The following is a 14,521-nucleotide window of genomic DNA, read 5'->3' as shown; positions in this document are numbered from 1 at the left end:
GAGACTAGAGATGGTCCATTTGTGCTGTGAAAAGAGATTAAAGGGCTGACAGATGTGTGCTGCTTCTGGGGTAACACAAACCACAGCACCATGAAGCTACTCTGTCCTCATCGTCTTTCAGAACTTTACATTTGACCAGGTCTTATATCTTGAAACCAGTTTTCTTTTTAACACACACATACATATTATATATATTTCTGCAATGTCATACTTCTCACCAAGAACCACTCTATTGTGTCCAGTTACCACTCATTTTATTCTAAAGATCTCTCTCACAATGTCACAAATAAAGGTACAATGTATTTTTCAAAAAAGAAAAAAAGATCTCTTTTTTGCCCCACATATCAACCCTTTTACTTCCCACACCTATTATAGACGGTAAAGTTTGATTCTCTGGGTAGTAAATTAAAATAATCAGTTTTCATCCCCATGGGAATTAAGCTGTGCCTTAAAGGAAGAGTAAAGTGCAGGTGGATGAAGATGTTCTGGGCAGACTGAATAACATGATATATATATATATATATAATATAGCACAAAATATGCCTTTTCAAGCTTTTGGAAGGAGATTAAGCTTATACCTATTTGGTAAGAGCAAAAGATTCACATAACAGGGGAATAGAAGAAAATATTGGAATAGTAGATTAGAGCCAGGCTGTGGAGGGCTATAAACATAAGACTAAGAAGTTTGGCAGCCATTGAACATTTATTGTTGAAATACATGTATTAGAACAAATTGGAGGAGCTAGGCAAGTCGTTGAGACATCATTGCAAAAGTTCAAATTAAAGTTGGTGATAATGTGAATTAGTAGATTATTATGAAAGTAAAAATGCAGCTGTGGAAATTAGTGAAAGAAAAAGATGAAATAGAAAATTTGGGGAAGATTTAATTATAGAGAATCAAGGAGAAGAATACCTCCTGAATTTTGTGATTAAATAGCTAAATAATACTAGCCTTGGCAAAAGGCTAGTGAAATGTCAATGGGAAGACTCAATATTCTCAAGGTAAGAGCAAATTGGAATTTGGTTTTATTTGCATTCAAAGTTTAAAAGTTTTAAACTATTGAAATGAAAATATCCATCAGAGAACTAGAGAACCAAATTGAAGATAAAGTGATTTCTTATGCCCAAACGGGTTCATTTGCACCTTATACAGTAAAGAGGCATCATAAATGAGGTCTTGAGACTTAATACCATTTGAAGAGCACAGAGGAAGTGGACTAGTTTCCAAGGACAGAATTTAGGAGAATCCCCAAACTTAACTGGCACACAGTGGTTATTACATATTACATATAAGCAATCTTTTAATTTTTACTATTATCCCTTCCAGGAAAACTCACCATGATATATAATCTTCCATAATAATAACTGGAAATCGTATACCTGACCAAGATTTCAACATAAAAAGTATCAAATTTATAAATAAATCAAATACATAATAAAAACAATGATAGGAAAACCATAATCATTTCCATTACAAACATTTTTTAGTCATGAAATATTAGTTGGAAGATTATTAAAGTAACATGATATAAAGCCTTCTTTTATAAATAAGAAAATTTGAAACTGTGGGTCAATTGTTTCTTTTATTATTTTGTTAAGTATTTTTAATTATTTTTAATTGATTTTTAGAGGGAGAGGAAGGGAGAAAGAGAAACATCAATTTGTTACCCCACTTTATGTATTTATTAGTTGATTCTAGTATGTGCCCTGACTGGGAACTGAACCCACAACCTTGGGGTCTCTAAATGACGCTCTAACAACTGAGCTACTGGGCCAGGGCTGGACTATTTTCAAAGATAGCTTCAACAATCTATTTATCTCCCTTGCTTTTTTTTTTTTTTTTTTTTTTTTTTTGCAATTTGACACTCTTTCTATCAAGAGACAGAGTGCATTTTCTTTTCTCTTGACCTTTGACTACCCTGTGAAATGTTTTGACCAAGAGAATATTATAGAGTATTGCAGTGTGCCTTCTGAGCCTAGGCTTTAAGAAACATTGAATTATTTATTGATGCTTTTGAGACTCAGCTGTCATGTCACAAGTAAGCTGGTCTGGCCAGATGGAAGAAAACAGGATCTGTAACTGACAGCCAGCACTGACAGCCAGCATGTGAGTGAGATCATCAAGGACATTCTCAGCTATGATCCTAACTTACTACAGTTGTTCAAATGAGCCCAGTGAAAACCAACGGAGAACCATTACCATGAGAGTATTGAAAAGAATTACCAATGATTGTTTTAAATCATTAAGTTTGGGGGTGGTTTGTTATGCATCATTAAATAACTGATACAAACTCAGAGACATTGACATATTTGACTGTTGTTAGAGTCATTATTAAACCCATTCCACCTTACTCCACTGAGCCACACTGTCATAAGAAATCTGTAATGGAATCTACCTTCAGAGGACCTTAAAGTACTGTAGAACATACATTGTTAAAATATAAACAAGCAATTATATAAATTTTACATATACAAAACACATATGCCATGAATACTAAGCATAAAAATACTAGTATTACAGTGCTTGCTTCAGCAGCACATATACTAAAATTAAAACGATACAGAGAAGATTAGCATGGCCCTGCGCAAGGATGACATGTAAATTCATGAAGCGTTCCATATTTAGACTTAAATGTAAGTCATGAAACCGTAAGTATCTTAGAAGAAAACATAGGTAGTAAGCTCTCCGACATCTCTCTCAGCAATAAATTTGCTGATTTATCTCCACAGGCAAGTGAAATAAAAGACAGAATGAACAAACGAGACTATATCAAACTAAAAAGATTTTGCACAGCTAAAGACAATATGAACAAAATAAAAAGACAAACCACACAATGGGAAAACATATTCGACAATATGTTTGATAAGGGGTTAATAATCAAAATTTATAAAGAACTTGTAAAACTCAACACCAGGAAGACAAACAATCCAATCAAAAAATGGGCAAAAGAAATGAATAGACATTTCTCCAAAGAGGACATACAGATGGCCAATAGGCATATGAAATAATGTTCAACATCACTAATCATTAGAGAAGTGCAAATCAAAACCACAATGAGATATCACCTCACACCAGTCAGAATGGTAGTGATTAACAAAACAACAAATAATAAGTGCTGGCGAGGATGTGGAGAAAAGGGAACCCTCCTGCACTGCTGGTGGGAACACAGACTGGGGCAGCCACTGTGGAAAACAGTATGGAGATTCCTCAAAAAATTAGAAATGGAACTGTCTTTTGATCCAGCCATCCCATGTTTAGGAATATATCCTAAAACACCAAATCACTGATTCAAAAGAAGATATGCACCTGCATGTTTATGGCAGCATTGTTTACAATAGCCAAGATCTGGAAACAGCCCAAGTGTCCCTCAGTGGACGAGTGGATTAAAAAGCAGTGGTACATATACACAGTAGAAAAATACTATGCAGTCATAAAAAAGAAGGAAATCTTACCTTTTGCGACAACATGAATTGACCTGGAAACTATTATGTTAAGTAAAATAAGCCAGGTAGAGAAAGAAAAATATAATGAACAATGTGAACTGAGGAACAAAATTGAGACAGAGGAGGGATCAAAGGGACCAGAGGGAAAGCGAACAGAGGGAAAGGGGATGAGAGGATGTGATCAGAGAAGGGAAAGAGATTGGTGAAATTATAAACACATAACACAGCATTATAGAGAGCAGAAAAAAGAATCTTGGAGGGAAGGGGGGAGGGTGTTAGGGGTGAGGGAGCATGGGAGATGTTGAGGGGAACACAGGGGTGAGGGGGATGTATTTGCTGGGACACTTGAATCTATGTAAATACAATAAAATAAAATCAATTAAAAAATACTAGTATTACATGTTTTCCTAGAATCCAAAGTGTTCCATATATTTTTATAGTCTATGACCCATGTCTCTTTAATAACCTAATCAGGCAGTGGGAAGTGAGATACCTTTCTTTATTATTGATAAATTTTTCTTTCGCAAAAATGCATTCTTTTCAAAAAGAGCCTTCACTGTGCCTTAATATTTGATGTATTATGAATGATTGTGAAGTTTAGAAAGAAAAAGTCTAGGGTTTCTAGTACCCCTTTTCATATTTTATTGTATGCTCTTCTTAACCTCTGCTTTCTTTTCATTTTTTTCTGCCTTCTCCTCTTATCTCTTCCCATACACTCTTCAAAGAGAAAAGAAGTCCCAAAAGCCTAGCTGGATGGATGTGTTTAGCCACCAAGTACAGAAGGCATCAAAGTCTGCGTTGGAAATGACAGAAAAAATAGAAGTGTTAAAAAAAAACAAAAACCAAAATATTCTCAGGCCTAGATTCTGTCTAAACACCATGTAACAACCTTCTTCTTCCTGCTCCCTACTGCCTTCTGAAACTGCCCGCCAAAAGAATTCTTCTATGGCAAGCAAATAAATAAAGTCCAGAAATGAGGTATGGATCTAAAAGATACCACTAAACTATGGAAGGACAGACCTTGTCTCATGCATCACACAGTATTACGATAACATTCTTCATTTAGAAAACTCAGTGTACATACACATAAACATGATAAGTAACTTAGTGACTGAACTCATCTTTGCTCAGAACCACAATTTTTTCTGCAAATGGGTATGAGGAGTGAGTGGGAAAAGGAGGAAAGTGATAGATGTTTAATCTCGTCCATTAAATATAACTGAGTGCTTTATAAGATATAAGATTTATTTTGATGTTAAGACACAACACAATAACACACAGATAGATAAGAGGCAGAACTCTGTTATTCACAACTCCAATAGAAAGAAGGCTGCCACATAAGGACACTGAGTTTTGGACCCGGGACAGGATAACAGCAAGCCGGGACTGTGGGGAGCAGCCAATATATGGATAAACAAGATGGAGTTAGGTAGGTTTGGTGGGTTACCTGTGGATTGTAGAATTTGAATATTTTACCAGCTCCAGGGCATAGAGATTGGCCCTAGTCATCTGGTACCTGGGCCTGGCATGATTAGAGTGGTGAATAGTGGGCCCAGAGCACAAGGAAGTAGTTAGATGTGGACTTAATCAGCTGTTCAAGAAGTGGAATGATTGGCATGCAGAGCCTCAAAACTAGATTAATACAGCATTTTTTAAAAATTACATTAAACAGAAGTTACTATCAATTTTTTTAACTACATCTTCATGACATAATTCAACTTCTGTAGAATAAATGCTCTAGTTTTCATTCCCCATTCTCCTGGATTGCCATAGATGTAAAGAAACCTTCCTTAATTTGGGAACATTGGGAAAGAGGTTTCTGGTTCTCATGATTCTCCAGGTAGCTCCTTCAACTTGGCCTCTGCATGCTGGTCCCTGTCTCTGTTATGTCCACATCTACTATAACTCCTGGTCTATTTTTGGCAACTGTCAAAGTTCTTCGTCTCAAGACTTTGATGGTGCAACTCCAAGTCTTCCACCAGGAAACTCCATTAAACCTTAGATATTATAGTACCTACATTGTAGCAGCCATTGGGTGGTAATTCTCAAGCTCAACTTTACATAATCATTACCTGAAGCATTTCTAAAATTGGTGCTCTGCCACCATTGCCAGACAGCACAATCAGAACCTATGTGTGACATGGGGCCTGAGTTTTAATAGTACTTATAGGATTAAGACTGTGGCACCTAGGTGGCCCTGACAAAAATAGGGCATTTATTCCTCTGCTATCATCTGTGCCCTTCCCTAAGTTCCATAGGTGCATTTTCAGATTTTCTCTCTACCTTCTTACAGTCAATAGAAATCAAGAGAGGATCAAGGTGGAATGAGATGCATGTATATCATCTCATCATTTAAGCTTTCATGCTATAATTTCTATCCATCTGGTGTGCACTGGGGATGAAGGTGTTAAGAAGGAATTTTGGAGTTTTCATGCCTGCCCATCCCCCCTGTGTGGCAAGAAGCCAGAATTCCATCACCCACAACCTCAATCTCTTCTCACTCAAGCAGTATAAAGTTTCTCATAAACAGTCCATTTTTGTCTTTCCTACAAAGACTGACACACTACTGGGTTTTAAACGAAGCCTGAGTGTCCCCATCCATCATGGAACTTTTGGAATTGATTCCTCTAAAACCTCCAAATCATGTCTTTTTGTTATTATTGTGGTCCTTCAAGTCTTCTCTCTTACACTATACCATTTTTTTCCCCTCATACACTTATAGCAACCCAAAGGGACTGGGATAATTGTACACTTTAAATGATGAATTGTATGGGAAAAAAATAACTCTTAAATAAAGCTGTTCAGAAAAATGTATAGAACAGGAAAATAAAAAAAAGATTAATTGAGCGCTTGGGAAGATGATGTCAGATTTACATGTGACAGAGGGAAAACCATGTCTCTCCTACTTGGTGTGCCATTCAGGAGAACTATGTTAAATGTGAATTAAAGCCCAAATAGGGGGAAGGTAATAACTGAGCCACTTCATAACTTAAAGGAGTTCAAGACTCCAGAGTCCAGGTACATAGCTCTTCAGGCCATAAAAGAACTTATATAATAGATTCGGTCATTATCTACCACTTAAATGTATGAGAGATTAAGACAAATTGGAGGTGAGAGAGGCAGTTTTAGAGAAACATACTCATACAGAATTGTCAAAATGGCTCAGGTTAGGGTGAAAAAAATTCAGATGAATATATTTGTGTGGGTCTATTGCCGGGTTCTCTATTCTGTCCTATTGACCTTCCTGTCTATTCTTCTACCAATAATATACAGTTTTTACAGGTGTAGCTATAGAATAAGTCTTGAAATCAGGCATCCGCTCTGTTCTTCCACTTCAAAGTGCTTTAGCTATTCTATTTCCTTTGTTTTATAGATATATTTTAAGTAATCTTGTCTCTGTCTACAAAAATTTTTAATGGGTTTGGATAGGAATTATGTTAAGCTTATATATTAATTTGGGGAGAAGTGGCCTCCTCACTTTGTTGAATTTTTAAATCCACAAACTCAGTATATTTCTCCATTTATTCAGACCTTCTTTGATTTCTCTCATCAGCTTTGTGTAGTATTCACAGTACAGGTCTTTTACAATGTTTTACTAAATTCAGACCTAAGTAATTCATTTCAATGAGAAATTATAAATGGTGTTGCATTTTAAATTTTGGTATCTACATGTTATAGTTAGTACATAGAAATATAACTTATTTTTATATGCTGGAATTTTATCCTATAACCTTGCTGAATGCACTTATTACTTTCAGAAACTTAGTAGATTCCTTGGGGTTTTCTACACTGATAATCATGTTTCTGGCAAATATGTGCAGTGTATTTCTTTTTTTCCTATCTCCATGACTTTTATGACCTTTTCTTACCTTATTGCTCAGGCTCGAATGCCAGTACTATCTTGAGGCTAGAACGTTGGTACTATGTTGAATAGCAATGGTGAGAGTGAAAATCTTTACCTTGTTCTCTGTCATAAGAGGAAATCATTCAGTCTTTCACCATTAAATATGACGTTAGCTGAATTTTTTGGATATATGTTCATCAAGTTAAAATTGCTTTCCTCTATTTCTACTTTTCTGAGAGTTATTTTACTACACTTTAATGTTTCTTTTGAGTATTTACAAATATTAATAACTTTTCCCCCTTAGGTAGTGAAGAAACTTCCTAAAATTCACAAGTGAGAATATGACATTATTTTTGAGCTTCTAAAAGTTTGTCTTCCAAATATCTTTGCCCTGATGCCAATCATACCAATTTACAGGTTCTCACTTTGTTAAAGGTGTTTTTACCCCTAGGTAATCCTTATTAATATGCATAAATATTGTCCAAAATTGTATGAATCTATGAGTACCAATAAATACTGGCTAAGGATTTATTTATCACATAATACAGAGCATGAAGGGGAAAGAAGATACTGAAAAGGTAATCATTATGAAAGGAAACCAGGATAACTGTAGAGGAAATGAGGGAGACATTATGAAACTTCTAGAAGCCTAATAAAGAAGGACTGAAAAGATAAAATCTAGATGACTTTGGGCATGGCAATGACTTTTAGATATATCATCAAAAGCATGATTTACAGGGTGGGGCACAAAAATAGGTTTATAGTTGTGAGTATGCAAAACAGAGTTTATTCCTATATTATTATTTATTAATTATTGCATTATTTTTCCATATGAACAACTGTAAACTTACTTTTGCCTTACTCTATATAAAAAATAATTGCTAAGCTAAACTTTATTACATTTAAAACTTCTGCTCTGCAAAAGATAGTGTTACAAGAATGAGAAGGCAAACCACAGACTGAGATAAAATATTTGCAAAAGACACATCTGATAAAGAAGTCTTAGCCATAATATGTAAAGAACTTTAAACTCAACAGTAAGAAAACAAACAACCCAATTGAAAAATTGGCCAAAGACTTTAAGAGACACTTCACTAAAAAGTATATACATATAGTAATAAGCATATGAAAAGATGCTTTAAGTCAAATGTCATGAGAGAAATGCAAATTAAACAAGAATGAGCTACCTCTACACACCTAGTAGAGTGGCCTAAATCCAGAACATAAATAACACCAAATTCTGACAAGATTGTGGAGCAACAGAAACTTTCATTAATTGCTGGGGGAATTGCAAAATGGGCATCTACTCTGGAAGAAATTTGACAGTTTTTTATGAAACTCAATGTACTTTTATCATATGATCTACCAGGGGTCTCCAAACTTTTTACACAGGGGGCCAGTTCACTGTCCCTCAGACCATTGGAGGGCCACTACATACAATGCTCCTCTCACTGACCACCAATGAAAGAGGTGCCCCTTCCGGAAGTGCGGAGGGGGGTCAGATAAATGGCCTCAGGGGGCTGCATGTGGCCCCGCGGGCCGAAGTTTGGGGACACCTGAAGCTAATTGTGCTTCTGCATATTTACCCAAAAGAGTTTAAAACTTTTGTCTACACAAAAATCTGCACACGGATTTTTATAGCTTTATTCAAAATTGCCAAAACTTAGAAAAAACCAAGATGTCATTTCATAGGTAAAGGATAAATAAAATGTTCTACATACAGGCAATAAAATATTACTCAGTGCTGTAATGCAATGAACTACCACATTAAGAAAAGACATGAGAAGCTTTATGTGTAGAATAGTAAGCGAAAGAAGCCAATCTGAAAAGATTATATAGAATATTATCCAACTATATGATGTAAAAAAGACAAAACTACTGAAACAATAAAAAAGATCAATGATTGTTTGGGTTGGAGATAAGGGATGGAGAGGGAACAAGAGGAGCACAGAAGATTTTTAGGGCTGTGAAAATACTCTGTAGGACACCATAATGGTGGATACAAGTCATTATTCTTTTGTCAAAACCCATAGAGTGCCCAACACCAAGAGTGAACCATATAGAAAATGATATACTTTGAGTGATGATGATGTGTTGATACAGATTCATTGATTGTAACAAATGTCCCACTCTGATGAGGGATATTGATGATAAGGAAGGATATACACATATGGGAGACGGGAGTGTATAGGAAATCTCTGTTCCCATGAATTTTGTTAAGAACCTTAAACTGCTCTAAAAATATGACTACAAAAAAAGAAATATTTGGTGATGGAAAATGATATGACTTTGGGTGATGGGCACTCAGCACAATCAACAGTTTAATTGGTATAGAAATGTTTACCTGAAACCTATATACTCTTATTGATCAATGTCACCCCATTAAATTTAATTTCTAAAACAAAAAAAATGATAAATAATAAAAAGGGGAGTATTGAAACAGAGAGAGGTTGTGCTCAATGAAAAAGTCAACTAAGGTAAGCAAATATATCATACAGTTTCTCTGTAACTTTGCCTTGGACATCTGGGCTTACTTATTTGCTGTGTAACCGTAGACTGTATATTAAAAAGACAAATAGCTTTGTATATATATGTTTATATATATTTCTGTGTGTGTGTGTGAGAGAGAGAGAGAGAGAGACAGACAGAGAGACAGAGAGAGACAGAGAGAGGGACAGAATGGGACAGACAGGAAGGGAGAGAGATGAGAAGCATCAATTCTTCGTTGCGGCACCCTAGTTGTTCATTGATTGCTTTCTCATATGAGCCTTGACCAGGGGGCTGCTACAGCAGAGCAAGTGACCCATTGCTCAAGCCAGCAACCTTTGTCTCAAGCTGGTGAGCCTTGCTCAAACCAGATGAACCCATGCTCAAGCTGGCAACCTCGGGGTTTCAAACCTGGGTTCTCCATGTTTCAGTCCAACACTCTATCCACTGCACCACCACCTGGTCAGGCATTTATATATATTTCTTTATATTAAAAGTTTCAGGTATTTATTTTTTAATTATATATATCATTTCCATTATTACTTATTAATTATCATTTTTGTGTCATTCTTCATGTTAAGTATACTTTCCCTTTTATATCATTTTACCATACATCATGAATTTTTTAAACTCCAGGACAACCACACCACTACAGAATGTTAAAGAACAGGTACTTTGAGGATCCAAATATATGGCATATATATATATATGAATGAAACAGTCTATTGAATCTATTAAATGTTTTGATCCTGACTCGTGTTTAAAAGTAGATTTTTTTGGCCTATAATGACTCATTCAATATTTTGTTGGATAAACACCATTTATTTGTTTCTTGATTCATTTGAAAAAAATAATATCTGTAATTAATTGGTATTCAGTAAAATTTCACTCTTTCTTTGGTTTTATTGAATAGTTTATCTCTATGCTAGTATTTCCAACCTAATCATTGATATGACACTTTATAAATTATCAGGAAAGAAGGTATCTTAAAAATAGCTCTATACATCAAGAGGTAGATTACACCAATGTAAACCTTCTGAAAGATCTCTTACATAGAAGGTGTAATGATATTCTAGGGATCACAGAGAAATATTCAGGAGACTTTGGAGATCAGGGTAAAGTATAATAGGAAGCAAGAATGGAGAGAGTAAGAAGAGCCTTACTTCCTGAGCAAATCTATTAAGTAGGAATATAAACTTTTCAAATACACTGCAACCTGGGTGTTGGGAGGGGGCCAAAGGTTTCTGATGCTGCATCCTGCCTCATAACTCTTTACAAAGCAGGTATCAAAGGAGTCTGCACCCCATCACTACTTTCTCTCTAATCATGTCACTGCTAATTCAATTACAGCATAGAATAGCTTCACAGGAAAATACATATTTAATAAGGTCATATTCCTAAGACGATGCTAATAGACTTTGTACATTTAACCAACAGATATATATTTACCTCTTATTATAAAAAAAAGCAACGTGCTTAAGACAAAATGATTATCTGTATATAATTAATTTACCTAGCCCTTTCCTTCAAGAAGCTTAAAGCTGGGTAAAAGATAGGAGCTATAGACAAATAATAATATAAATGTTTAAATAAAGGATATATATTACCCACATATGTATAGACATTATAACATGTACAAAAATACAGTTTCAGAATTAATGGAAATTACGCTCTCCCAATAAACTCTAAGTGAATGAGTTAATTAATGCTTCTAGATATTATTTAATTTAATCATTAAAGTAAATTATAAACTAACTTCTATTCTATAGACTTTATTTTATTGAAAATAAACCAAAACCACTAGGGTACCAAATTGCCTATAGCACAATTCATTGAGTTGGTTATTACTACGGTCCTCAACAAAAATTACCTTCTGGTAAGTATTTCAGGATGTCAATTATAGATTAAGTGACTGTGGATTGCTGGGATCAAAGAAGGTTTCACAATCAAAGCCACCTCTGAGAACTGATTTCTGAGCAAACTGTTTTTCTTACACAGCTTGAGATGCCATTATCCCTGTTCACCAAGTAGGAAATGTATTGGGCATGCAGCTCTGAGATATCAGGTGTAAATTCTTGGTTCCATATGAGATTACCATATATATGGCCTAAGGAATGCTTTCCAAATGAAGTATCTTTGAAGACACATTAACTGTTACAGAGTACCTATAGTATTCCATGACAGAATAACTAATAGATGTTTTTCTTGTGCCTAGATAATTTTGTCTATTTGGGTAAATAGAACAGTTATCACTATCTATGTTCCCAAATTGTTATTATAAGTGTTATTTTCTTTAATATATTGTAGATGGATATAACCAAAGTTAATGACCTTGATCAATAAGTCTTTGAAATAAATCATTTCATTCTTTACAATGGTCACACCTAAGTTAAGGTGATTCTTTACATGATCACCTTAACTATAAGAGACTCATGTTACTAACCCCCCAAAAATCATTTTGTATTTGTACATTCTGGTGCTGAATTCTATGCTGATAACATGTTCTACTGAACTGTTTCTTTCCTAAAGGTTACCTAGGTTTATTGATTACTTCTTATTTTTTTATCACAGTGGGAAATAAAACTAAAGAATCCTAACTTATTGGTGATTTTCCTTTAGACATTTTTTTAAATTAATATAGTATATTGAAGTACAAGAAGGTATCCCTTCTTATTTTCTGTTCTGTTTATTATGCAAGTATAGATTATCTCCCACTGAGTTGAGATGTGTTCTATGGAGTATTCAGATCTTTTAAATGTGTAATTTTCAAAAACACACATTCAACAAACATTAATAAGCACATACTACATTCTAAGCACAGTACTACTCACTAGGAATTGAAAAATTAATAACTACTGTATGCACAGTACTTCTATATGCTGGGCACTTTACTAAGCACCTTAAATATATTAGATCATTTAATCTTCACAAATTTATGAAGTAGGTATCAGAATTATTTCCCTTTTCCACAGGAAAAAGTAAGACACAGAGTATCTTGTTATGTTATCCTAAGTTGAAAAGCTTATAAATAGCAAGCTTAGGATTTGAACCCAGGAAGCCTAGCTTGAACAAGTAAAATATGACATAGTCCTTGTCTTAGACATGGCCTATGGATTTATGACAAAAGAGATTAATGTATTTAAAAATATTTTCTGATAAATTTCTAATTGATTAAACCACATCATTGTATCTTACCCGAGGGTTTAGATTCCTCTATGGCTGTCAAGTATGACAAGGGGACCAAATGCACACAATGATTTTCACTGGCTCCAATGGTACAGGAGGAGTGAGGGTAAGAACTCTGCAATACAAGCATTTTATGGCTCTCAGCTGAGATATCTTCAGGAAAACAACAAACAAACAGTGATAGGGTTGCAGGTGGGGGCCATGACCCCCTCCTCCCTTAAGTGGACGAAGGGACACTGACATACTAGATGTTCCAGATCACCTTCCCCCAGGGCATCCGGGTGACTAACCAGGGTGTTGAAGGTCTCCCAGTTTATTTATGGTTAATCTCACATAAATCGCTGAAAGAGACATTTTTCCTTAATGGCCACCAGCCCCCACCCTCAAATCCCCTATTTAACCCTACCTGTTAGAGAACCGGGGGCTGCTCTCCCTTACGAGACAGCCCAGCAGGTTTCCTTTCATTAAAGCCTGTTACAGTGGTCTTTCAGACTCCGATTGATTCTATCAAACAGAAGTTAAAATATTGACCTGTCCAGATTATGTTGCAGAAAGAAATTTTCTTTAGGGGTTATTAAAATTTGTAGGACTTTTCTGGTGTTCAAACAGATGGCTCTATGCAATAATATTATCATAATTTTAAAGCTTGGGTCACAGCTAACAACTGAGAAAAGAAATTATACAATTAAGTGAAAGTAAAATTGTTGATGTGGATAAAGCAATGTGGCCCTTTAGAAGTTGTTAATTATAAATCAATTAACTAGAGATGATTCTCTGGGCATATTTTGTTTGAAAAATTTTTCCAGACCATTAAAATAGAAGGAAAAAAAAGAAACTTGAAACATTAGAATTTCAAAGAGCTGTTGACTGATTTGTATGACAATTTTCTGTGCTTTGAAATTCTCCATATTATACTTAGAGTTTTTCAGTTATGCTTATTAGATAAACTATCCCCACCCACAGAGACCTAATATCAATACAAATGCATGCCTATAGTTTAAGTTTTCAGACATTGAGATATTATATTGAGTAGTATTTGCAAAGAAGTAAACACCTATTTGTTCACTAAGTGGCCATTCATTTATACTTTTGACTTTCATTGACATAACAGGATTCAAACTGTAGGCGGTATGCAGAGTTGACAAGGAGATATCTACTAAAAACATGGATATGCTATTCCTCTCTGAAAATAAGTTGAAAGGTTATAACACATCATGGAGGCACAAAGTCATCTTGAAAAACAGAAAGTTTCCAATCCTGCAAGATTTGACATTACTATAAATGAATATTTTTGTTATTTAAAAAATAAGAAACAATTGCATTCTTAAGACAAATCCTGTAAGTGATGAGGCCCTTTTGTTTCTCAAGCTTCCTGGAAGATTGAAGAGTGCAAGTGTGGGCAAAGGGGATACAGATTATATCCTCTGTAGAGGAAGGAGAATTTAGTATACAGGGACAGTGCAGAAGGAAGGAGGTGAGGAACCAAAAGAGAAGAAGGACAGACATGGGGCTCGTGAGGTCAGCTGGGCCCTGAGAGAAAGACCCAGGAGGAAGCTCACA

At 35.1% G+C, this 14,521-nt stretch overlaps 1 non-coding gene across 1 annotated transcript; it reads left to right on the top strand.

Moving 5' to 3' along the window:
- Positions 1 to 2,520: 2,520 nt before the first annotated feature.
- Positions 2,521 to 2,626, top strand: LOC136401926 (U6 spliceosomal RNA). The gene has a single exon (XR_010750849.1). It is a non-coding gene; the product is annotated as a U6 spliceosomal RNA (small nuclear RNA).
- Positions 2,627 to 14,521: the final 11,895 nt, after the last annotated feature.

The sequence above is a fragment of the Saccopteryx leptura genome, chromosome 3 (assembly GCF_036850995.1).
Source record: "Saccopteryx leptura isolate mSacLep1 chromosome 3, mSacLep1_pri_phased_curated, whole genome shotgun sequence".
Classification (NCBI taxonomy): Eukaryota; Metazoa; Chordata; class Mammalia; order Chiroptera; family Emballonuridae; genus Saccopteryx; species Saccopteryx leptura.
This window is presented reverse-complemented; position numbering and strand designations above follow the sequence as displayed.